The sequence below is a fragment of the Ranitomeya variabilis genome, chromosome 2 (genome assembly GCF_051348905.1).
Source record: "Ranitomeya variabilis isolate aRanVar5 chromosome 2, aRanVar5.hap1, whole genome shotgun sequence".
NCBI lineage: Eukaryota > Metazoa > Chordata > Amphibia > Anura > Dendrobatidae > Ranitomeya > Ranitomeya variabilis.
Window position 1 is genome coordinate 241,383,476 of NC_135233.1, and position 23,470 is coordinate 241,406,945.

Sequence of the window (23,470 nt, forward strand, 5' to 3'; positions counted from 1 at the left end):
TTAATCCTTTGTCTTGTCAGACTGATCACCATCTGACTAGCGGCATGCAGAAAATTGGCCGCATAATGTTATTGTTTAGCTCATTTCTTTCAATAACTTTGATGGACATCAACTAATACATAAAATGATTGCCATATGGATGCTCCCAAAGGTGCCTGGTCATTGGGGTTACCTCACCCATACATGTCACTCCTGTGCTGATGTTTAACTGGTGCTCTGTTTGTCTTTGATCACCTGGGTCCAACGATGATCGGTCGACACAACATTTCATCACTGCAGGGAATTTCTGGCCACAGTCTTGTTGACACATCTCTGGAGCCAGATGAGCAAAACACCAGGGTAATGCTATCACAGGAGCAGCACAGGATTAGTAAGAAAAGTTCTACTCTTATTACCGTATTACTTTTTTTGTAAGATTGGGGGGGGGGAAATACTGGGGAAGAGAGGTTTTCCAGAAAGTCACTACAGTTTGTTTTTGGAAATAGATTTCTTTCTTAGGTAGCCAAGATCTTAGATTTTCATGGTCAGAATCCAGTGAGATCAGCACATTTGTGGTACCGCCCGCAAATAACACTGGGTTGTAAATTATACAACCAGAGAATGTATGAGGTTTCACGGGCCACACAACCCGTGGTAATTGCGGCTTCCTTTTGCTGTTTTCGTTCACTTTTGCTTTCTGGTAATTTGGTAATAATACACTCCTCAACATTAACATTGCACACCAAGAGAGGAAAAGTCGTGGAGTGATGGAAATCACAAGATGGATAGACAGGTTTATACAAATGGTGAAAAAATGGAAATAAGATTTTCAAAACATCTTGATTTCAGTATGAAATCTCTGCACTAATGCAAAGCCATGAAAAGGTTTTCAAAAGGGAATATTAAAATTAAAGTGTCCTAGGAGACATTTTTCAACATAACAATGCTGTACCTTATATTGCTTTTACTTCTGTGAGCAGCCTGCCTGGCCTAAACGGGCTCCTCCATGGCGGCAGCGTCTCTTGACTTGTCTCCCATCCTGAAGCACATCTTGAACGTCATTGGTCGGTGATTACACAGGAACTGTCAGCAGCAGAGTTTCAATGTTGGAGTGTAAATAAAAGCATATGTACGTTATGTTATTTACAGGTACTTTAGTGGGTTGCTTTGGTCTACATGTGACTGAAAAAAACTAATTTGGTGCTCTAATAAAGATAAAGGCCATAACAAATGTGTAATTACAAGTAGTAAGGCTGTGTTGTGACTACTGTCAGAGATCAGTGACCGATGAGCAGGTGGAAAAAGGAAAGAAACAGAGTTTTCCTGCCAACTCTGTGACCACATAACCATAAAAGATATGTTGCCCATGCCAGAACAAAGTAAATTATGTTCTGCTGTACAGAGCCTTGTGCTTGGGGATTGTTATGGGTCTGTTTTTTGGAGATATGCTTCTAAAACATTGCTTATTGGGGAGGACTACTCATTACTTCTTGTGTTGAAGAATGGAGGAAAAAGACCAGGTGTGGACCCATAGACTACTATTAGGAATATGGTGAAAAAACTCTAGATGAAGCATAACCATACTATATGGACCCATAGACTCCATACAATACATCGGCATGACTGGATCTAATACTACTGTGTAACATGCTATAACTTTCATGTGATTCAAGGCTCGCATCTTTGTGTCCAAAGTCATCCTGGTAAAGAGAAGGATCAGGGCATGCTCGATCCTTTGGAAGATAAAGTACCACAAGAAGTGCCTGTTTTTCACCCTGCGTTCGGTTGTGGGAGATACAGATTTCAAAAGTGTTTGGCCAGCTTAACCTCTGTGGTTATTACTTCTGATGTACAGAATAAAAGCACCTTATGCAAAATGTTCCAAAGTCGTAAAATATTTATCTAACAATGAAAAAAGGATTAGTCTGTTTACTTATCGGCAGACTGACGGCTGTTTTCATCTAAGCTTTGCATTTGTTGAATATCGTGCCATTGGAGTTTTTTTGTCTCTGATGTAAACTCATCATCCTAAAGTAGAAAGATTACACAGATCCCTTACCATTCAGTGCACTTCTATCCTCTGCCAGCTGTCTTTCATATTTCACTCAAACTTTGGAAAATATTGCATTACCTTTCAGTTTGTGGCTGGATGACTAGAGCAGACTTTTGATTTAAGTGACTTCTCTTGTACAAATGAATTAAATGCTGTCTCCTCTTGTACAAATGAATTAAATGCTGTCTCCTAAAAGACTGAACTCGGCAGCTCGAATGTGCATTAGTAATGTGCGATCTGACACGACTTGTAGCTTTTACGTCCTTGTGATGTGTCTGGTAATCAGTTTACATGCAGCCTTTGTCTCACTGCACCCTGTATGGAAGAGAAATTACGGCAAACTACAAGTTGCTTACAAATGCGATCTGTCCATCTTTTGCTCTCCAGAATGATTAAACATGGAGTTTGACAGCTGCAAAGGTCTGTTTGACAAATTACAACTGGATCTAAAATGCAAAACCAGGGTCTGCTTTTCTTATTTATTGAGTTGAGATATAACATCCATGAATCCATTGATGTAATAACTAATTGTATGTTTGAATGGAAAATGTGGACTTAGGTGAGAGCAATTGTATCAGAAGCTGTCCAGTGCCACTCACTATAACATCAGAGGTGAGAAGAGCTGATAATGTTACAACCCCACATACTTAACGAGACACATTCACAACTATCAGGTATCGTTCACATATCCAGTCATTAGAATAGGACATATGCACAATACATGCGATCATGCACACGTCGCGAAAGGCATGTGGGGTTAAAAATGTCATCGACCCCATTCACCTTCAATGCAGGAGTGAGCAGACATCCCTTTTAAGCTCTCTATACTGAGTTGACCATTGGCTGCACCATTAAAGTGCTCACTAGACCGGGTGTGGTTGTTTACTGAGTTTGGGTTCACACCAAGTTTTCTATCTACATTTAAAGGGAATCTGTCACCCCCAAAATCAACGGTGAGCTAAGCCCACCGGCATCAGGTTTATCTACAGCATTCTGTAATGCTGTAGATAAGCCCCTGATGTATCCTAAAAGATGAGAAAAAAAGAGGTTAGATTATACTCACCCAGGGGCGTTCCCGCTGCGGGTCCGGGGTCTCCCATCTTCTTACGATGACGTCCTCTTCTGGCCTTCAACAGGGCGGACAAAGTACGCCTGCGCTGTAGTCGCAGCCTGAAGACAAGAAGAGGACGTCATCTGATGAAGATAGGAGGCACCGGACCTGGACCAGCAGCAGGACCGCCCCTGGGTGAGTATAATAAAACATGTTTTTCTCATCTTTTAGGATACATCGGGGGCTTATTTACAGCACTACAGAATGCTGTAGATAAGCCCCTGATGCCGGTGGGCTTACCTCACCCTCGATTTTGGAGGTGAGAGATTCCCTTTCATGTAAAAAAAAAAGCATGTCCTCAGTGTTACAATAGCCTGCCTGAATCCAAAAAGGTGTTATTTTGGCCTCCATTGTTGCTTAAAACATTCCTATACTATGATATTCCACAAGTGGGATCTTGCAAAAAAGCAAAAACTTATCTGCTAAACAGGTAAGGTACTACCTGTGTTTCTCCGAAAATAAGAGAAGTCTTATATATATTTTTTTTTGCTCCAAAAGATGGGTTAAAGCTTATTTTCAGGGGTTGTCTTAATTTTTCCCATGGACAACAATCCACGTTTATTCTTGAACAAAAAAAAAAATATTGAAATCTAATCATGCCATCACATTCTTGAACATCAACATAACTCTCCAAACTCTGAATTGCATCATGAATTTCTTGAGATCCTATTTCCATTTTTCATGTACAATAATCTACTTTTTTACACATGCTGACGAAGAATGATGGATTTAGAACGATCACTAATATTCTGTCCCCATACATATCATGTTATCGGCATCACATCTCCACAGGCAATGTGCTAACAAGAACAATGACAGAGGCCTTTGGTGACATCATGGTCACATGACAGATCCTTAAGCAGTCTTAACTTCAGAATAGAAATGCTGGGGGCCCATCAGAGAGTGGGGGCCCTGAGTAATTGACCAGGATGCTCTTCCTTCCCCCAAAATTGGCCCCACATATTAGCCTGTCTCCTGTTCAGTTCCTCTAGACACCTACAGTTGAGACCTTTAGTAACATCATGTTCACATGACTGGGAAGTCACCAAAGGTCCTTAAGCAGTCTTAACCTTGGAATAGAATAGCTGGGAGCCCCTAAGGGAGTGGGACTCTGGGTGATCGCCCAGTTTGACTCCCCTTAATGCTGGCCCTGACTGTAACTATTGCTTATTTTTGAGTAGGGCTTATATTTTACGCACCTTCCAAAAATCCTGAAAAATCATGCTAAGGCTTATTTTCAGGGTCAATCTAATTTTTAAATAAAGAAATCTAGGAAATAAACGAGGTACTCATAGGGCAATTGTGTTTGTAAAAGGGGAGTAGTGGGTGAAGGTAGATGTACGCTCACCTTCCTTGGTTGTGTCAAGGCACAACTCCTGTTCCAGAATGTAAAGATCCCTTTGCTGTGGCATAACCTGCTAAGGAAGGGCGAAGCTGTTGGGTAAAAATAATCTCAAGGAAGAGAACAAGATCGTTTTGATCGTTTTATTCGACAACGTGTATGCAACCGACCTGACAGAGAGATCAGACAGGACTGCAAAACGCGTTGTTAAATAAAACACCCTTGACCATCTTCTTCCTCTGAGATTCTTTTTACTCAGCAGCATGCTTGCTATTATTTCCAGTTCTTCAGTATCAAATACAAGTACGGTAAATGGCATCTCTTTCTTACCGTATGTGTCATGAATTGTTCATAGCTTGTCATGACGCATGCGTTAAATGTATTCCATTATAGCCTAGGCGTGACTGATATGTTGAATGCATAGGCCAAGATGGTTTCCATTTGTCTCATCTTGTTAAATTAGTAAAATTGCAACATTCTCGTAAAAACAATCAACTTTACTGTTACACCTTATAATAAATGTTCTCTGTTATCAAAAACTGAGGAATATTTAATGTCATAGTTTACCGTTTATTGCGTAGGTTACCAGCCACCTCTGAGGTTATCCAGCAGTGGCCGGTCTCCTAGGTAAGGCGCACATGCCTGTAAGCGCTTTACTTTACAGCTTGTTAGCCCTGCTGTGAAGTTGGCTGGACAATTGGATCCAGGCAGCTTCAGTGTCTCTGCTCTCCTTTAATGTTACCTGGGTAAAGCTGCATCTGCTTGAAGCATCAGAAATCACTGGAGCAGTAAAGCCATCACCCCGCTGGCCTGAACGGTCAAACTTCAGAACCAAAAACAGGAAGCCAGCTGAAAACATAGAAACATTTGCAACGATGCTTCACAGACGCAGAAAGTCGCTATCACAGGGTTACCACGACAGAGAGGAGCCAGAAGAACCCAGCGTCTGTTTGCTCCTGCGCTGAAAAGAAGCACTTCAGCTTCTTTTTAAACGGTGTAAATTTCTTTTGGCATAACAGGGGTTAATCGGCCATGTTGGGAGACTGCGCTTTCAGCTGAGCTTGGTTAGCCACTCCTATCCTTTATATAATTTTGGTCCTGACTGAAGCACATAGTCAGAGCTAGCTTATGCTGCATGGCTGAGAGTAGAGTTGTTAGGAGGTTATATGAGAATGAGTTTGGTGGATTTATCTGTGACTGTTGCCTGGGTTTTTAAGTGTGATAATTTATTTTCCTCTTTTATTTTGATTTCTCCCTGTCCTTCACTCCCCGGTGCATTCCTCTATTATATGTGAGTGAATATTTGTATACCTGGTATTTTCATGTGCCCATGTTTGTGTTGCCTTGTCTGGTTGGTGTACTGTGGTGCACGGTTGCTCCCCTCTTCGATGGGTGGGGGAAGGGAACAAACGGAGGTCGGATACAGGAAATAAGGCAATATTAACGGCCCTGGCATCTTCACCTTCAGAAGTAACCCGGGGAACAGGGCAAGCTCTGATGCCCCCTAGTGTTAGGGACAGAGAAGGAGCCCCTAGTTCCGGGTCACCCAACAACCGAGTTGTGATAGTCGCAGGTCGCAATGTGCCACCTCGGAAATATCTCATAAATTGCAATATCATTGTTACAAAACACGTCACACTAGACTTTTAAATATTGCTATATATTATCTTAACAATTTTGATCAATTATTTTCCTCCTGCGGCATTGCTGGCTACAGAGCTATAATCTTTGGCGCTTTGGGTATTTTGTATTTCTTGGTGCCAAAAAAATCAATAGATTGTATTGTATCTGCGTCCATCAGGCTTAACTGAGAATGTCAGGAAGATTGTCCATAAGACATCAAATTAGCTTATATACACTGCAGGTTATACAAACAAGCTGGTGCAGGATATGCAATGTCCTTGGCTAAAGACCCTGGAGCTAATTAAACTTAGGACATCCATTTTGGCCTTTGCAAATGTTGTGTAGTTACATTTTATATGTGCTTCCTGTTCTTTATATCCCCGTTTCACCCGGGGTTTATTACATCATACCCTTCTCTTATTTCAAGTGCATAAATCTATGTGCTGAAGTCGGCGAGAATGATGGACGTTTGGGGTTTGGCATGCCGTTGACACCTCAACTTTGCAAATGTTGTTACTAACTTGCAATAGTCAGAAAATCACTTAATACTACATAGACACTCTCACAGCTTTGTATGTATTTACCGGTGAAGTGATCCCAAGCGTTGGCCAGCTCAGAGGAAAGTTTTAGACTGGGGTCTGTCTGCAATCATAATGTATTTCTGTTAGTATATACAAGCTGCTAAATGGGAACGTATTCCTTGCTTCTGGGCAGGGAGTCAGCCTCTCATCTCAGGATGTCATTTTTTACTTTTTGTTGCAGGAGAATCCTTTAGGATTTCTACTTTTTCATTCAGCTAATGAGCAATAATCCCCCAAAATCATGAAATTACAACATTCATAGAAACCCTGCTGAATGCTTCAGGAAAAAAAAACTCTGGCAGTGTGCACACAAAGTCTTTTTTTTCCTGCGATTTTTAGAGGAAACTGAGCAGAACCTCAGAGTTTTTAAGGAATGTTGCATTTTTAAAGAGAATTTGAAGAGTATCGTCTCCATCGTTGCTCCAAAAACGGCTCAAAGTTCAAAAAACAGATATGAACAGCAAGGAAAATTAACATTGAAATAATGAATAGTAAGAGTCTGTTTTTATGAAATTTTGTTCCTTTTTTTTTTTTTTTTTTACTGACTAGCTCCAAGAAATACTCATCCTCAGAAAGTCGTGGGCTATAACTACTTTTTGGGCCAATTTTTTAAAGTAGTTTTTATTTTCCTGAAGTGTTTTTGTGCAGTGCCAGATTTAGTGGAGTCGATCACTATTCTTTTTAGGGCAGAGACACACTGCCCTATTTCTCATGCGATAATCCCATCGCACTGCACGGACTGGCCGGCACCTCTCCTGACCCGAGCATGACAGCATGATGGATTACTATGCAGCTGCCAAGCTCAAGTCAGGAGAGCCGACAGCCAGTACAAGTTTTACCATGCGATTCTTGATTCTTGCACGAGAAATACGGCAGTGTGTCTCTCTGCCCTTAAAGTGGCACTCAAAGTGGCACTCACTTTTCCACCGGGCGTTTCAAAACCGTAAGTGAGGATTAACATTGAGGTGAATAGGAAGTGTCTTTCAAGTGTGTTTTAGATGATTTATATGGCTTTTTTTTAGTGAATCTACTCAAAAGAAAAACCTCGGCCTCCACATAGCCTTAGAAACTTAGCTGCCAATTGGAGCTGTAATGGCCACTGTATTAGCTATTAACCAGTAGACGATAACATTGAGAAATTTCTGATTAAGAAGTTTGGAGATGTGACAGAGGGGCCCTTTGATTGTGACAACAGTGGAGAGTCTGGAGGCTGAACCCCCACCTAACTTCCATTCCTTCTGATAATGGGTTAAAAATGCCAAAAGAGGCTTTCTTGAGATGGTTTCCATTTGAGAACCGACAAATCAAGGATGATCATAGTCCTTGCTTTTATCTTCCTTGTCGATTAAACTATCCATGACCTTTCATTTCTGATGCAACTCTTGGTTTAACCCCTTCCCCACCCATGACGCCTATGTGGCGTCATGGAATGATCGCGTCCCTGCAGATCGGGTGAAGGGGTTAACTCCTATTTTACCCGATCTGCAGGGAGAGGGGGAGTGGTACTTCAGCCCAGGGGGGGTGGCTTCACCCCCCCGTGGCTACGATCGCTCTGATTGGCTGTTGAAAGTGAAACTGCCAATCAGAGCGATTTGTAATATTTCACCTAAAAAACTGGTGAAATATTACAATCCAGCCATGGCCGATGCTGCAATACCATTGGCCATGGCTGGAAAACCTGAAGTGACCCCCCCCACCCCACCGATCGCCCCCCCAGTGCTCCGTTATGGGGTCCGGTCCCCTCCGTCCTGTGCTCCTCTCCCCCGTCCTCCTGCCCGCTCCCCCCCTGCTCCTATGTCACCCCCCGGTGCTCCGACGCCCCCCCCCCCCCCGTGCCCCGATCTCCCCCTTCTTATACTTACCGAGGCTCCCGGTGTCGGTCCGTCTCCTCGCTGGGCGCCGCCATCTTCCAAAATGGCGGGCGCATGCTCAGTGCGCCCGCCGAATCGGCCGGCAGATTCATTACAAGTACATTTTGATCGCTGTGGTAGGTTCTATCACAGCGATCAAAATAAAAAAATAATAAATAAACCCCCCCCCTTTATCACCCCCATAGGTAGGGACAATAATAAAATAAAGAAAATTTTTTTTTTTCTTTTTCCACTAGGGTTAGGGTTAGAACTAGGGGTAGGGTTAGGGGTAGGGTTAGGGTTACGGGTAGGGTTAGGGTTAGGGGTAGGGTTATGGCATGTGCACACAGAGCGGATCGGCCGCGGATCCGCAGCGGATCGGCCGCGGATCCGCAGCGGGTCGGCCGCGGATCCGCAGCGGGTCGGCAGCGGATCCGCAGCGGATTGGCCGCGGATCCGCAGCGGATTGGCAGCGGATTGGCCGCGGATCCGCAGCGGATTGGCCGCGGATCCGCAGCAGATTGGCCGCTGCGAATTCGAAGCAGTTTTCCATCAGGTTTACAGTACAGGAAAATCAAATCCGCTGTGCCCATGGTGCGGAAAATTCCGTGCAGAAACGCTGCATTGTATTTTCCGCAGCATGTCAATTCTTTGTGCGGATTCCGCAGCGTTTTACACCTGTTCCTCAATAGGAATCCGCAGGTGAAATCCGCACAAAAAAACACTGGAAATCTGCTGTAAATCCGCAGGTAAAACGCAGTGCCTTTTACCTGCAGATTTTTCAAAAATCGTGCGGAAAAATCTCACACGAATCCGCAACGTGGGCACATAGCCTTTGGGTTAGGGTTGGAATTAGAGTTAGGGTTGGAATTAGGGTTAGGGTTTGAAATAGGGTTAAGATTAGGCTTGTGGTTAGGGTTACAGATAGGGTTAGGGGTGTGTTGGGGTTACAGTTGTGGTTAGGGTTGGGATTAGGGTTACGGTTGGGATTAGGGTTAGGATTAGGGTTGGAATTAGGGTTACGGGTGTGTTGCGGTTAGGGTTGTGGTTAGGGGTGTGTTGGGGTTAGGGTTGTGATTAGGGTTATGGCTACAGTTGGGATTAGGATTAGGGGTGTGTTGGGGTTAGTGTTGAAGTTAGAATTGAGGGGTTTCCACTGTTTAGGCACATCAGGGGTCTCCAAACGCAACATGGCGCCACCATTGATTCCAGCCAATCTTGCGTTCAAAAAGTCAAATGGTGCTCCCGCCCTTCCAAGCCCCGACGTGTGCCCAAACAGTGGTTTACCCCCACATTTGGGGTACCAGCGTACTCAGGACAAACTGGGCAACAACTGTTGGGGTCCAATTTCTCCTGTTACCCTTGCAAAAATAAAAAATTACTTGCTAAAACATCTTTTTTGAGGAAAGAAAAATGATTTTTTATTTTCACGGCTCTGCGTTGTAAACTTCTGTGAAGCACTTGGGGGTTGAACGTGCTCACCACACATCTAGATAAGTTCCTTGGGGGGTCTAGTTTCCAAAATGGGGTCACTTGTGGGGGGTTTCTACTGTTTAGGCATATCAGGGGCTCTGCAAACGTAACATGATGCCCGCAGACCATTCCATCAAAGTCTGCATTCCAAAACGTCACTACTTCCCTTCCGAGCCCCGGCATGTGCCCAAACAGTGGTTTACCCCCACATATGGGGTATCAGCGTACTCAGGAGAACCTGGACAACAACTTTTGGGGTCCAATTTCTCCTGTTACTCTTGCAAAAATAAAAAATTCTGGGCTAAAAAAATATTTTTGAGGAAAGGAAACACATTTATTATTTTCACGGCTCTGCGTTATAAACTTCTGTGAAGCACTTGGGGGTTCAAAGTGCTCCCCACACATCTAGATAAGTTCCCTTGGGGGTCTAGGTTCCAAAATGGAGTCACTTGTGGGGAGTTCCTACTGTTTAGGCACATCAGGGACTCTGCAAACGCAACCTGATGCCCGCAGAGCATTCCATCAAAGTCTGCATTTCAAAACGTCACTACTTCCCTTCCGAACCCCGACGTGTGCCAAAACAGTGGTTTACCCCCACATATGGGGTATCAGCGTACTCAGGAGAAACTGGACAACAACTTTTGGGGTCCAATTTCTCCTGTTACTCTTGCAAAAATAAAAAAAATTCTGGGCTAAAAAAATATTTTTGAGGAAAGGAAACATTTTTTATTTTCACGGCTCTGCGTTATAAACTTCTGTGAAGCACTTGGGGGTTCAAAGTGCTCACTACACATCTAGATAAGTTCCCTTGGGGGTCTAGTTTCCAAAATGGAGTCAATTGTGGGGAGTTCCTACTGTTTAGGCACATCAGGGGCTCTGCAAACGCAACCTGACGCCCGCAGAGCATTCCATCAAAGTCTGCATTTCAAAACGTCACTACTTCCCTTCCGAACCCCGACGTGTGCCAAAACAGTGGTTTACCCCCACATATGGGGTATCAGCGTACTCAGGAGAAACTGGACAACAACTTTCGGGGTCCAATTTCTCCTGTTACCCTTGGGAAAATAAAAAATTGTGGGCTAAAAAATCATTTTTGAGAAAAGAAAAATTATTTTTTATTTTCATGGCTCTGCGTTATAAACTTCTGTGAAGCACTTGGGGGTTCAAAGTGCTCACCACACATCTAGATTAGTTCCTTGGGAGGTCTAGTTTCCAAAATGGGGTCACTTGTGCGGGAGCTCCAATGTTTAGGCACACAGGGGCTCTCCAAACGCGACATGGTGTCCGCTAATGATTAGAGCTAATTTTCCATTCAAAAAGCCAAATGGCGTGCCTTCCCTTCCGAGCCCTGCCGTGCACCCAAACAGTGGTTTACCCCCACATATGGGGTATCATCGTACTCAGGACAAACTGGACAACAACATTTGGGGTCCAATTTCTCCTATTACCCTTGGGAAAATAAAAAATTCTGGGCTAAAAATCATTTTTGAGGAAAGAAAAATTATTTTTTTATTTTCACGGCTCTGCGTTATAAACTTCTGTGAAGCACCTGGGGGTTATAAGTGCTCACTATGCATCTAGATAAGTTCCTTGGGGGGTCTAGTTTCCAAAATGGGGTCACTTGTAGGGGAGCTCCAATGTTTAGGCACACAGGGGCTCTCCAAACGCGACATGGTGGTGTCCGCTAACGATTGGAGCTAATTTTCCATTCAAAAAGTCAAATGGCACGCCTCCCCTTCCGAGCCTTGCCGTGCACCCAAACAGTGGTTTACCCCCACATATGAGGTATCGGCATACTCAGGAGAAATTGCCCAACAAATTTTAGGATCCATTTTATCCTGTTGCCCATGTGAAAATGAAAGAATTGAGGCTAAAAGAAATTTTGTGTGAAAAAAAAAGTACTTTTTCATTTTTGCGGATCAATTTGTGAAGCACCTGGGGGTTTAAAGTGCTCACTATGCCTCTAGATGAGTTCCTTGGGGGGTCTAGTTTCCAAAATGGGGTCACTTGTGGAGGAGCTCCAATGTTTAGGCACACGGGGGCTCTCCAAACGCGACATGGTGTCCGCTAACGATGGAGATAATTTTTCATTCAAAAAGTCAAATGGCGCTCCTTCCCTTCCGAGCCTTACCATGTGCCCAAACAGTGGTTTACCCCCACATGTGAGGTATTGTTGTACTCAGGAGAAATTGCCCAACAAAATTTAGGATCCATTTTATCCTGTTGCCCATGTGAAAATGAAAAAATTGAGGCTAAAATAATTTTTTTGTGAAAAAAAAGTACTTTTTCATTTTTACGGATCAATTTGTGAAGCACCTGGGGGTTTAAAGTGCTCACTATGCTTCTAGATAAGTTCCTTGGGGGGGTCTAGTTTCCAAAATGTGGTCACTTGTGGGGGAGCTCCAATGTTTAGGCACACGGGGGCTCTCCAAACGCGACATGGTGTCCGCTAAAGATTGGAGCCAATTTTTCATTCAAAAAGTCAAATGGCGCTCCTTCCCTTCCGAGCCCTGCCGTGCGCCCAAACAGTGGTTTACCCCCACATATGAGGTATCAGCGTACTCAGGACAAATTGGACAACAACGTCCGTGGTCCAGTTTCTCCTTTTACCCTTGGGAAAATAAAAAAATTGTTGCTAAAAGATCATTTTTGTGACTAAAAAGTTAAATGTTCATTTTTTCCTTCCATGTTGCTTCTGCTGCTGTGAAACACCTGAAGGGTTAATAAACTTCTTGAATGTGGTTTTGAGCACCTTGAGGGGTGCAGTTTTTAGAATGGTGTCACTTTTGGGTATTTTCAGCCATATAGAACCCTCAAACTGACTTCAAATGTGAGGTGGTCCCTAAAAAAAATGGTTTTGTAAATTTTGTTGTAAAAATGAGAAATCACTGGTCAAATTTTAACCCTTATAACTTCCTAGCAAAAAAAAAATTTGTTTCCAAAATTGTGCTGGTGTAAAGTAGACATGTGGGAAATGTTATTTATTAACTATTTTGTGTCACATAACTCTCTGGTTTAACAGAATAAAAATTCAAAATGTGAAAATTGCGAAATTTTCTAAATTTTTGCCAAATTTCCATTTTTTTCACAAATAAACTCAGAAATTATCGACCTAAATTTACCACTAACATGAAGCCCAATATGTCACGAAAAAACAATCTCAGAATCGCTAGGATCCGTTGAAGCGTTCCTGAGTTATTACCTCATAAAGGGACACTGGTCAGAATTGCAAAAAACGGCAAGGTCATGAAGGGGAGAAGCCAGAAACATTAGCGTGTTATCCCCAGCTGACCTGCAGGGCTTAAACCCACACACACAACATTAAAGAAACCACTGGCCAAGAAAATGAGAAAGTTTCCATAGGAATTAGTCTACTAAGAACGTGCAAATTTACTTTAACACATATCACAGAGAAGACTTTCTGAGTTTTGTCCAGGAAGTAAGCATAAGTATGTACCAAGTAGTAACGCAGCTGATCTTATCCCTGTATTTTCTGACTTTGCACTGAGCCGCAGTCCTCCTCAGTTTAGATACGTTACTGCTTCAGTGTTCATCATCTTGGCCAGACTCTTATGATCTGATAAAGAAACATCTAAAAGATTTCCTCAGATATGTAATGGGAAAATAATATTGTAGTTCAGGAAAAGTTTTTTGTGTTAGTTGGAAAAATCCCCAAGTTCAAGCAATTTCCATTTGCAGTCCTGGTGTTAGTGATGTTTGGCATTGGAATAAAACAAAGAGATTGTCTGATAAATGGTCTGAAAAATAAGTGTTAGTATTATTTTATGTCTTGGGACTCCTACCAAGAGTCGTTAGTGATGGTGAAAAACGATTCCTAGGATCTGATCACGTTGGAGGGCAGACCTCAGAACCGCTTTTAAGTTCCCGACATCTGCGGCTCTTCTTTTGATTAGCTGGCCTGACTCGGCATCACATGTTTATCATGCTACACCTATGACATTGCACCAAGCCGAGTAGTCAAAAGAAGAGCCAGGAATTCCATCAGGTAAGAGGTTGTTCTCACTTCTCCCATTCAGCGGAAGCAGATTACTGACACGACCGCTGGACCGAGTCCGGCAAATCGATTTGCTCTAACTCTACAAGTTATGTATATTTAATCCTTGTAGTGTAAAAGTGCTTTGATATACTGTTTGGTGCATTTATTATGTCTTGCACCTAGTAATCATCACTGATCCATAATTAAAGGAGTGTTCTGCTTGTGAAAACTTATGGTAGATCATTGGGTGTCCTACTACTGGGACCACCACTGATGTTTAGAATGGATGATCCCAAATCCACTGTGTACATAAAGTGTTGATCAAGCCTGCTCTCTGCTGCTCTATTCTCTGCCTTTAGGATTGTTGAAGATTTCAGAGAGCTTTTCCTGCCATTCCCATACACACATAGTATATAGAAAGGAGTTATGTGCTCTCAACAACTGCTCCTTTTGCACAGTGAATTAACGACCCTGCTGTTCTGGCATTTGGGTGGGGGTCCCAGTGGTCCCTGTAGTAGGGTATCTCCAGAAGTCCTATAGCAGTAGTGTGCATGCTCGGCCACCTCTTTATTCAAACCGAGAATTCAAGACCCCTCCTGTTCAGAAAACCTGTGGGTGTCTTAGTGGTCAGACTCCTATCGATATACCATTTATAGTCTATTCAGTGAAAAGGTGAAACTTAGTAAGACTTTTTTTTAAACCAGAATACCTGGTCAAGTACTCTTATGTCCATTCATTATAAGGACAGATTCTTGATTTTAATGAGAATTGTGCAATACTGTGGTGGTGCTGTAGGAAAACGTAAAATTTGTAGCTGGATTTGCAGTTTATAGAAGGTACAATGTAATACATAAAGCAAGCAATGATAAATTTATACTTTCTTTATTGCTCATTACACTTCATTACATTGAGCAGAGGAAAGCATAAAAAATAAGTGTTATTTATTTTCCATAAAATGGATATACCGTATGTACTGGAGTATAAGCCGAGACCCCTAATTTTGCCACAAAAAACTGGGAAAACTTATTGACTCTCGAGTATAAGCCTAAGGTGGGAAATGCAGCAGCTACTGGTAAATTTTAAAAATAAAAAGATACCAATAAAAGTAAAATTAATTACGACATCAGTAGGTTGTGTTTTTGAATATGCATATTGAATCAGGAGCCCCATATAATGCTCCATACAGTTCATGATGGGCCCCATAAGATGCTCAATATTAAAACATGCCCCATATAATGCTGCATAAAAGGTTAATGATGGCCCCATATGATGCTCCATAGAATATTATGCCCCAGATAATGCTGCACAAAGGTTGATGGCCCCATAAGATGCTCCATAGAATATTATGCCCCATATGCTGCTCCATAAAGGTTGATGGCCCCATAAGATGCTCCATAGAATATTATGCCTCATATTATGCTGCACAAAGGTTGATGGCCCCATAAGATGCTCCATAGCATATGATGTCCCATATGCTGCTCCATAAAGGTCGATGGCCTCATAAGATGCTCCATAGAATATTATGCCCCATATGCTGCTCTATAATGGTTTATGGCCCCATAAGATGCTCCATAGAATAATATGCCCCATATGCTGCGATTAAAAAAAAAAAAAATGACATACTCGCCTCTCATCGCTGGGCGCTGAGTGCCGGGGGCCTGAGCATGCGAGGATACCGGTGCGCTATGGGGGTCAGGTGCGGGAGTCGCCGCTGGCTCAGGCTCCCGGCACTTGCGATATTCACCCGTACCACCGCCGGGCACCGCTGTGTCTTCTGGGTCTTTGCAGTGACTGTTCAGGCATAGGGCGTACACTAACCACGTCATCGCGCCCTCTGCCCTTATTATTCACAGCCAGAGGACAAGGAAGACAGAGCCTGGGGGTGGAACTGGGACAGGTGAATATCGCATGGCTCAGCCTCCCCCGTCATACTCACCCTCCTGGCGTGATCCCTGCTCTGATGGTCTCTGGCGCCGGCAGCTTTTTTTCCTGTGTTCAGCGGTCACATGGTACCACTCATTAAGGTAATGAATATGCGCTCTGCCTATGGGAGTGGAGTCACATCCATATTAATTACTTTAATGAGCAGTACCAAGTGACCGCTGAACACAGGAAGAGCTGTAGGCGCCGGAGACCATCAGAGAAGCAGGGAAATTCAGATACCGCGCTGGTAGCAGGTGAGTATGATGTGACAGCCGCCACTCCTTCTGCTCCCCCGCCGACCCCCTGGGACAATGACTTGAGTATAAGCCGAGAGGGGCACTTTTAACCTAAAAAAATGGGCTGAAAATCTTGGCTTATACTCGAGTATATACGGTAAGTATTTCTATAAATGATCTGTGATCAGTTTTAGAGGGTAAGCACCAGTGTGAGTTCCCTACATAGTATGGTGATGTCACACATATAGCACTGCTTTGTAGGCCTGCATTATAATCCACACAAAAGGCTCTTAACGTTTCAGCTTTTTACAAAAGTCTCTATAACAGGGTGCTAATAACATACTTGGGCTTAGCATCGATTTACATACTTTATGTATCATTACCCGTCTTACATTTGGATTAACCCCTTAATGACCACCGATGCGCCTTTTGACAGTATCAGATAAGGTTACTTAAACCACAGCGACGCTTTTTAATGGTCCTGAGGTTTAAGTGTATAGCGCCCCCAAGAGTCTGAATTTCTCCGGGGTTTTAGCTGCTGGGGCTACCCTAGACCCCAGAGAACATGATTCGGGTCGGTTTTTACTGACCCCGGTGTTGCGATCGCCGTTTTTAACCGTATAACGACAACCGCAAAAAAAAGGAGGAGAAATAGGGTCCCCTGATCACCCCTTCCCCCCCCCCAGTACCTCTGGTGTCCAGGCATCCCCCCAAAAAACTCTCCCAGGCCGCCGACATCATCTTCTGGGAGAAATTGGTGATCACGTGTGCAGTGTGCCTGCCGAAATCTGCCGGCCGGCACCTGGCAACAATAGGAAAGTTTTCCTATTGGTTCATTTTGATCACTGTGATAGACCCTATCACAGTGATCAAAATAAAACAAATAGTAAATAAAACCCCCCTTTATCACCCCCTTAGTTAGGGAAAAGTAATAGAATAAAAAATATATATTTCCATTTTTTCATTAGGGTTAGAGCTGGACTAAATAAAGTGAGTTGGGTAAAGTTAGTGTTAGGGTTGGGATTACGGTTAGGGTTGGGATTAAGATTAGCAATGTGTTAGGGTCAGGTTTGTGGTTAGCATTATGGTTAGGTTTACTAAACTACTTGAATGTGTTTTTGAGCACATTGAGGGGTGCAGTTTTTAGAATGGTGTCACTTTTGGATATTTTCTGTCATGTACACCCCTCATAGTGACTTCAAATGTGAGGTGGTCCCTAAAATTTGGTTTTGTAAATTTTGTTGTAAAAATGAGAAATTGCTGGTCAACTTTTAACCCCTATAACATCCTATAAAAAAAATAATAATAATGTTTTCATAATTGTGCTGATGTAAAGTAGACGTGTGGGAAATTTTATTTATTAAGTATTTTGGGTGACATATTTCTCTGATTTAAGGGCATAAAAATTCAAAATTTGAAAATGGCAAAGTTTTCACAATTTTTGCCATATTTCCTTTTTTTTTGTCATAAATAAACGCAAGTCATATCGAATACATTTTACTGCTAACATAAAGTACAATATGTCAGGAAAAAACATTCTCCGAATCAGTGGGATCCGTTGAAATGCACTTTTTTTTTCAGCTCCTTCATCTCAAGATAATACAAAGAGGAAAGGTGCAGCAGCATCATGGATAACTTTTGTCTAATACTTTGACACATTTGAGTAGGTTTACGAAGATAAAATGCAACAGAAGGCTTAATTCCCATCAAAATCCCAGCCCACATGATTTGCTCCACATATGCTATGTGTTTTAGACACACTTGTTCCTCACTCAACAAACCGGCTCTAAAATTCTGGTGAAGGGTGAAAAGTAATCCAACAAATGGGTGTCAAGTCAACCTTGCGTTGGAGGACCCAGCACTTCCATACATTGCAAAGGCAGCCAAATGATTTGGAGAAGAACTGTGTAATGTTTTATTCCCTTTGTGGAGTCATAGCAGGGAAATATAACTTCAGTGTTCAGTTGATAGAATTGTAATGTGTAGTTTCATACCTAGAATGATAAAAAAAATTGTCTGCTTTTCTCCAGGGGTAGCGACACTTTTGTCCTTTTGGCTGCGTGTAAAATTAAGCTTCTATTCGCTTGACATATGTTACGACTGTTGTCGGGTTTCCTGGGACCAGGGGACCCTTCTCTGTCCATAATGATGGAGAAGTCCCAGCTCAGCCTGTTCCCCAGATTACTTCTGATGGTGGTGACGCCGGGGCCACCTACCTTGCCTTAGCTCCTGAATCTACCTGCAGTCTGTACCTTTCACCCACCCAGGGAAGAGGGGAATAGTTGTGTACCGTAATACACCAACCAGACTAACAAGGTAATATGAACAGGGATAAAGGAAAACACCAATCATACAAATAGACTCATACAAACAACAGAGATGTACACCGGGGAATGGAGGATGGTGTAAAACCAAAATAGGAGAAGGGGAATTCTCAGACACCCAAAACCTAGCAACAGTCATAGAAAAATCCAACAAACGCCTTCTCAAATAACAACCACTAACAACCTCAATGAGTGCTTACGCGGGCCCAGATTATATAGGAGATGGGAGTAGCTAACAGTAAACAGTTGAGCCTTAAAGGGAACCTGTCACCTGAATTTGGCGGGACCAGTTTTGGGTCATATGGGCGGGGTTTTCGGGTGTTTGATTCACCCTTTCCTTACCCGCTGGCTGCATGCTGGCCGCAATATTGAATTGAAGTTCATTCTCTGTACTCCGGAGTACACGCCAGCGCAAGGCAATATTGGAGGACAGAGAATGAACTTCAATCCAATATTGCGGCCAGCATGCAGCCAGCAGGTAAGGAAAGGGTGAATCAAACACCCGAAAACCCCGCCCATATGACCCAAAACTGGTCCCGCCAAATTCAGGTGACAGGTTCCCTTTAACCCCTTTCTGACATCTGACGTACTATCCCGTCGAGGTGGGGTGGGCCCGTATGACCACCGACGGGATAGTACGTCATACGCGATCGGCCACGCTCACGGGGGGAGCGCGGCTGGGTGTCAGCTGCCTATCGCAGCTGACATCCGGCACTATGTGCCAGGAGCGGTCACGGACTGCCCCCGGCACATTAACCCCCGGCACACCGCGGTCAAACATGATCGCGGTGTACCGGCGGTATAGGGAAGCATCGCGCAGGGAGGGGGCTCCCTGCGGGCTTCCCTGAGACCCCCGGAGCAACGCGATGTGATCGCGTTGCTCCGAGGGTCTCCTACCTCCCTCCTCGCCGCAGGTCCCGGATCCAAGATGGCCGCGGCATCCGGGTCCTGCAGGGAGGGAGGAGGCTTACCGAGCGCCTGCTCAGAGCAGGCGCTGGTAAGCCTGCAGCCCTGCAGAGCAGATCGTCGATCTGACAGAGTGCTGTGCACACTGTCAGATCAATGATCTGTAATGTCCCCTCCCCCCCGGGACAAAGTAAAAAAGGAAAAAAAAAATTCCCCACATGTGTGTAAAAAAAAAAATATATCCTAAATAAAGAAAAAAATAATAATATTATTCCCATAAATACATTTCTTTAGCTAAATAAAATAAAAAAAACAATAAAAGTACACATATTTAGTATCGCCGCGTCCGTAACGACCCAACCTATAAAACTGCCCCACTAGTTAACCCCTTCAGTAAACACCGTAAGAAAAAAAAAAAACGAGGCAAAAAACAACGCTTTATTATCATACCGCCGAACAAAAAGTGGAATAACATGCGATCAAAAAGACTGATATAAATAACCATGGTACCGCTGAAAACGTCATCTTGTCCCGAAAAACACGAGCCGCCATACAGCATCATCAGCAAAAAAATAAAAAAGTTATAGTCCTGAGAATAAAGCGATACCAAAATAATTATTTTTTCTATAAAATAGTTTTTATCGTATAAAAGCGCCAAAACATTAAAAAAATGATATAAATGAGATATCGCTGTAATCGTACTGACCCGACGAATAAAACTGCTTTATCAATTTTACCAAACGCGGAACGGTATAAACACCTCCCCCAAAAGAAATTCATGAATAGCTGGTTTTTTATCACTCTGCCTCACAAAAATCGGAATAAAAAGCGATCAAAAACTGTCACGTGTCCGAAAATGTTACCAATAAAAACGTCAACTCGTCCCGCAAAAAACAAGATCTCACATGACTCTGTGGACTCAAATATGGAAAAATTACAGCTCTCAAAATGTGGTAACGCAAAAAATATTTTTTGCAAAGAAAAGCGTCTTTCAGTGTGTGACGGCTGCCAATCATAAAAATCCGCTAAATAACCCGCTATAAAAGTAAATCAAACCCCCCTTCATCACCCCCTTAGTTAGGGAAAAATAAAAAAATTAAAAAATGTATTTATTTCCATTTTCCCATTAGGGTTAGGGTTAGGGCTAGGGTTAGGGCTAGGGTTGGGGCTAGGGTTAGGGCTAGGGTTGGGGCTAGGGTTAGGGCTAGGGTTAGGGCTAGTGTTACGGCTAGTGTTAGGGCTAGTGATAGGGCTAGTGATAGGGCTAGTGATAGGGCTAGGGTTATTGCTAGGGTTAGGGCTAGGGTTATGGCTAGGGTTGGGGCTAGAGTTGGGGCTACAGTTAGGGTTGGGGCTAAAGATAGGGTTAGGGTTTGGATTACATTTACGGTTGGGAATAGGGTTGGGTGTGTCTGGGTTAGAGGAGTGGTTAGGGTTACTGTTGGGATTAGGGTAAGGGGTGTGTTTGGATTAGGGTTTCAGTTATAATTGGGGGGTTTCCACTGTTTAGGCACATCAGGGGCTCTCCAAACGGGACATGGCATCCGATCTGAATTCCAGCCAATTCTGCGTTGAAAAAGGAAAACAGTGCTCCTTCCCTTCAGAGCTCTCCCGTGTGCCCAAACAGGGGTTTACCCCAACATATGGGGTATCAGCGTACTCAGGACAAATTGGACATCATCTGTTGGGGTCCAATTTCTCCTGCTACCCTTGGGAAAATACAAAACTGGGGGCCAAAAAATAAGTTTTGTGGGAAAAAAAAGATTTTTTTATTTTTACGGCTCTGCGTTGTAAACTGTAGTGAGACACTTGGGGGTTCAAAGTTCTCACAACACATCTAGATAAGTTCCTTGGGGGGTCTAGTTTCCGATATGGGGTCACTTGTGGGGGGTTTGTACTGTTTGGGTACATCAGGGGCTCTGCAAATGCAACGTGACGCCTGCAGACCAATCCATTTAAGTCTGCATTCCAAATGGCGCTCCTTCCCTTCCGAGCTCTGTCATGCGCCCAAACAGTGGTTCCCCCCCACATATGGGGTATCAGCGTACTTAGGACAAATTGGACAACAACTTTTGGGGTCCAATTTATCCTGATACCCTTGTGAAAATACAAAACTGGGGGCTAAAAAATCATTTTTGTGAAAAAAAAAAAAGAATTTTTATTTTCACGGCTCTGCGTTATAAACTGTAGTGATGGGGGCGTGGCATGACAGCGGTGGAGTGAGGAAGCAGGCAGAGGAGCTCCCTCCATAAAACCGACTAAATACCATATCAAAGCACGATTCCGGATCCCAACAGCACTACCATGGGTCCCAAAAAGAAGAAGGGATACTCGGGGGCCCCCTCGGTGGCAGAGGAGCCCGCAGCTCAACAGATAACAAAATTCCTGGTCGGTCCAGACAGAGGAGAAGGCCTAAGAAACATGGCGACAGTGGATGAGAAGGAGACAGCAGACGCTGTAACAGACGCTGACAGAGCAGAAGCAGGGGCGGGAAGCAGCTCTGACGGGTCAGTGACACAGGAGGTGAGACACAGTGGAGATGCTGCTTCTGGCACTGGGAAATGTGAGGGAGGACATAAATCATTACCAGCAGTGCTTCAAGATGGAGCTGGGGAGGGGAGGGGGCTGCAGGAGGGAGGCGAGGGAGGAGAGCAGGGGTCAGTGCTGGCAATGACAGGAGAGACACAGGACGATGGGGAAGTGCATAGGACAGAAGAAGAAGATTGTGAAATGGATTACAATGAAGGTCCATCTCAGAGCCCTGCGTCCCCCTACCCCAGAAGCAGCTCTGAATCTTCCAGGCACGTTATAGCCCCTGATGTTGTGGTTGTAGGGGGAGGCCAACCAGTTCAGGAGGGTTGCCTCACACAAACTCAGGCCCCACAGATAATGCCCTCTCTCTGCTATCCTGCATATAACTCACAGGGCTTTGGATATAACACAATTGATCCCAGGACTCGATATGGGTTTGTTGAATGCTAGACTACGTGATATGCCCACCAGACAGGACATGGAACAATATGTGATCCGCCTAGAGACATCGTATAAGGCAGAATTATCAACCCTGAGGGATGAGATACAACAGTGCAATGAAAGGGTTAATGTACATGACCAAGCTATCGCGGCTCTGACGGCCAGATTAGATGCTCAGGATGAGACTCTTGCAGAACAATCCTATCATACTCAAATGCTGGCAGATATGCTTGATGATGCCGAAAATAGGGGAAGGCGGAACAATATTAGGGTTCGAGGATTACCAGAAACAGTGGCACCCAAAGACATAAGAGGCGCACTGCAGCAAGTATTTAACTCTGTTCTGCAGCGTCCACAGGAGTCACCCCTTGAACTAGACCGGGCTCATAGGGCGTTGGGTCCAAGACCTCAAAACCAGGCTCCTCCACGTGATGTGATATGCCGGGTGCATAGATACCAAATAAAGGATGAAGTGATGTCCAAGGCAAGAATAGAGAACACCATAAAATACAAAGATACCAGAATCCAGCTATTGCCTGATCTATCTCGGTGGACTCTGCAGAGGAGGAAAGCTCTCCGCCCGTTACTAGACGTTTTACGCCAGCATGATATATCATACACTTGGGGGTTTCCGTTCCGCCTACGTGTCCAAAAAGAAGGCAGGGTTCACCTGCTGAGTCATCCGAACGGCATCCCTGCTTTTTCGGCGGCGCTTAACATCCCAAGGGTGGAAATCACAGAATGGCCTTCTCTGCCATTACAGTACAGAGGAGCAGACCCACCCAGGCAATTTTTCCCTCAAAGGCAGAGGAGAGCAGGCAGAAGAATGGATAGAGAAGGCCGTGATTCCAGAGGTAACGAAGAAGGGAGAGAACCATGAAGTTAGGATCATGACAGAGTGGGTTCCATGACTGCCTGTTTGGGTGGGGGAAAGGGTTTGCGGGATATATATGGTTTCATTTTCATGAGGATCAGGAGCACAGATGGATGTCCACACTCCAGTTCACTAACATTTGGTGCCATGAAGTGGAATATCTTGCATAGCAACGACCGTTATTGATTCCGCAAGGACTTCAAGATAGACAGCGCATAGAAAAAG

The 23,470-nt window shown here is 43.9% G+C and overlaps 1 protein-coding gene across 33 annotated transcripts in view; it reads left to right on the forward strand.

Annotated features, from left to right (window-relative positions):
- RALGPS1 (Ral GEF with PH domain and SH3 binding motif 1) overlaps positions 1–23,470 on the forward strand; it is a 1,054,187-nt gene that overhangs the window by 492,079 nt on the left and 538,638 nt on the right. The gene's annotated exons all lie outside the window — the stretch shown is intronic.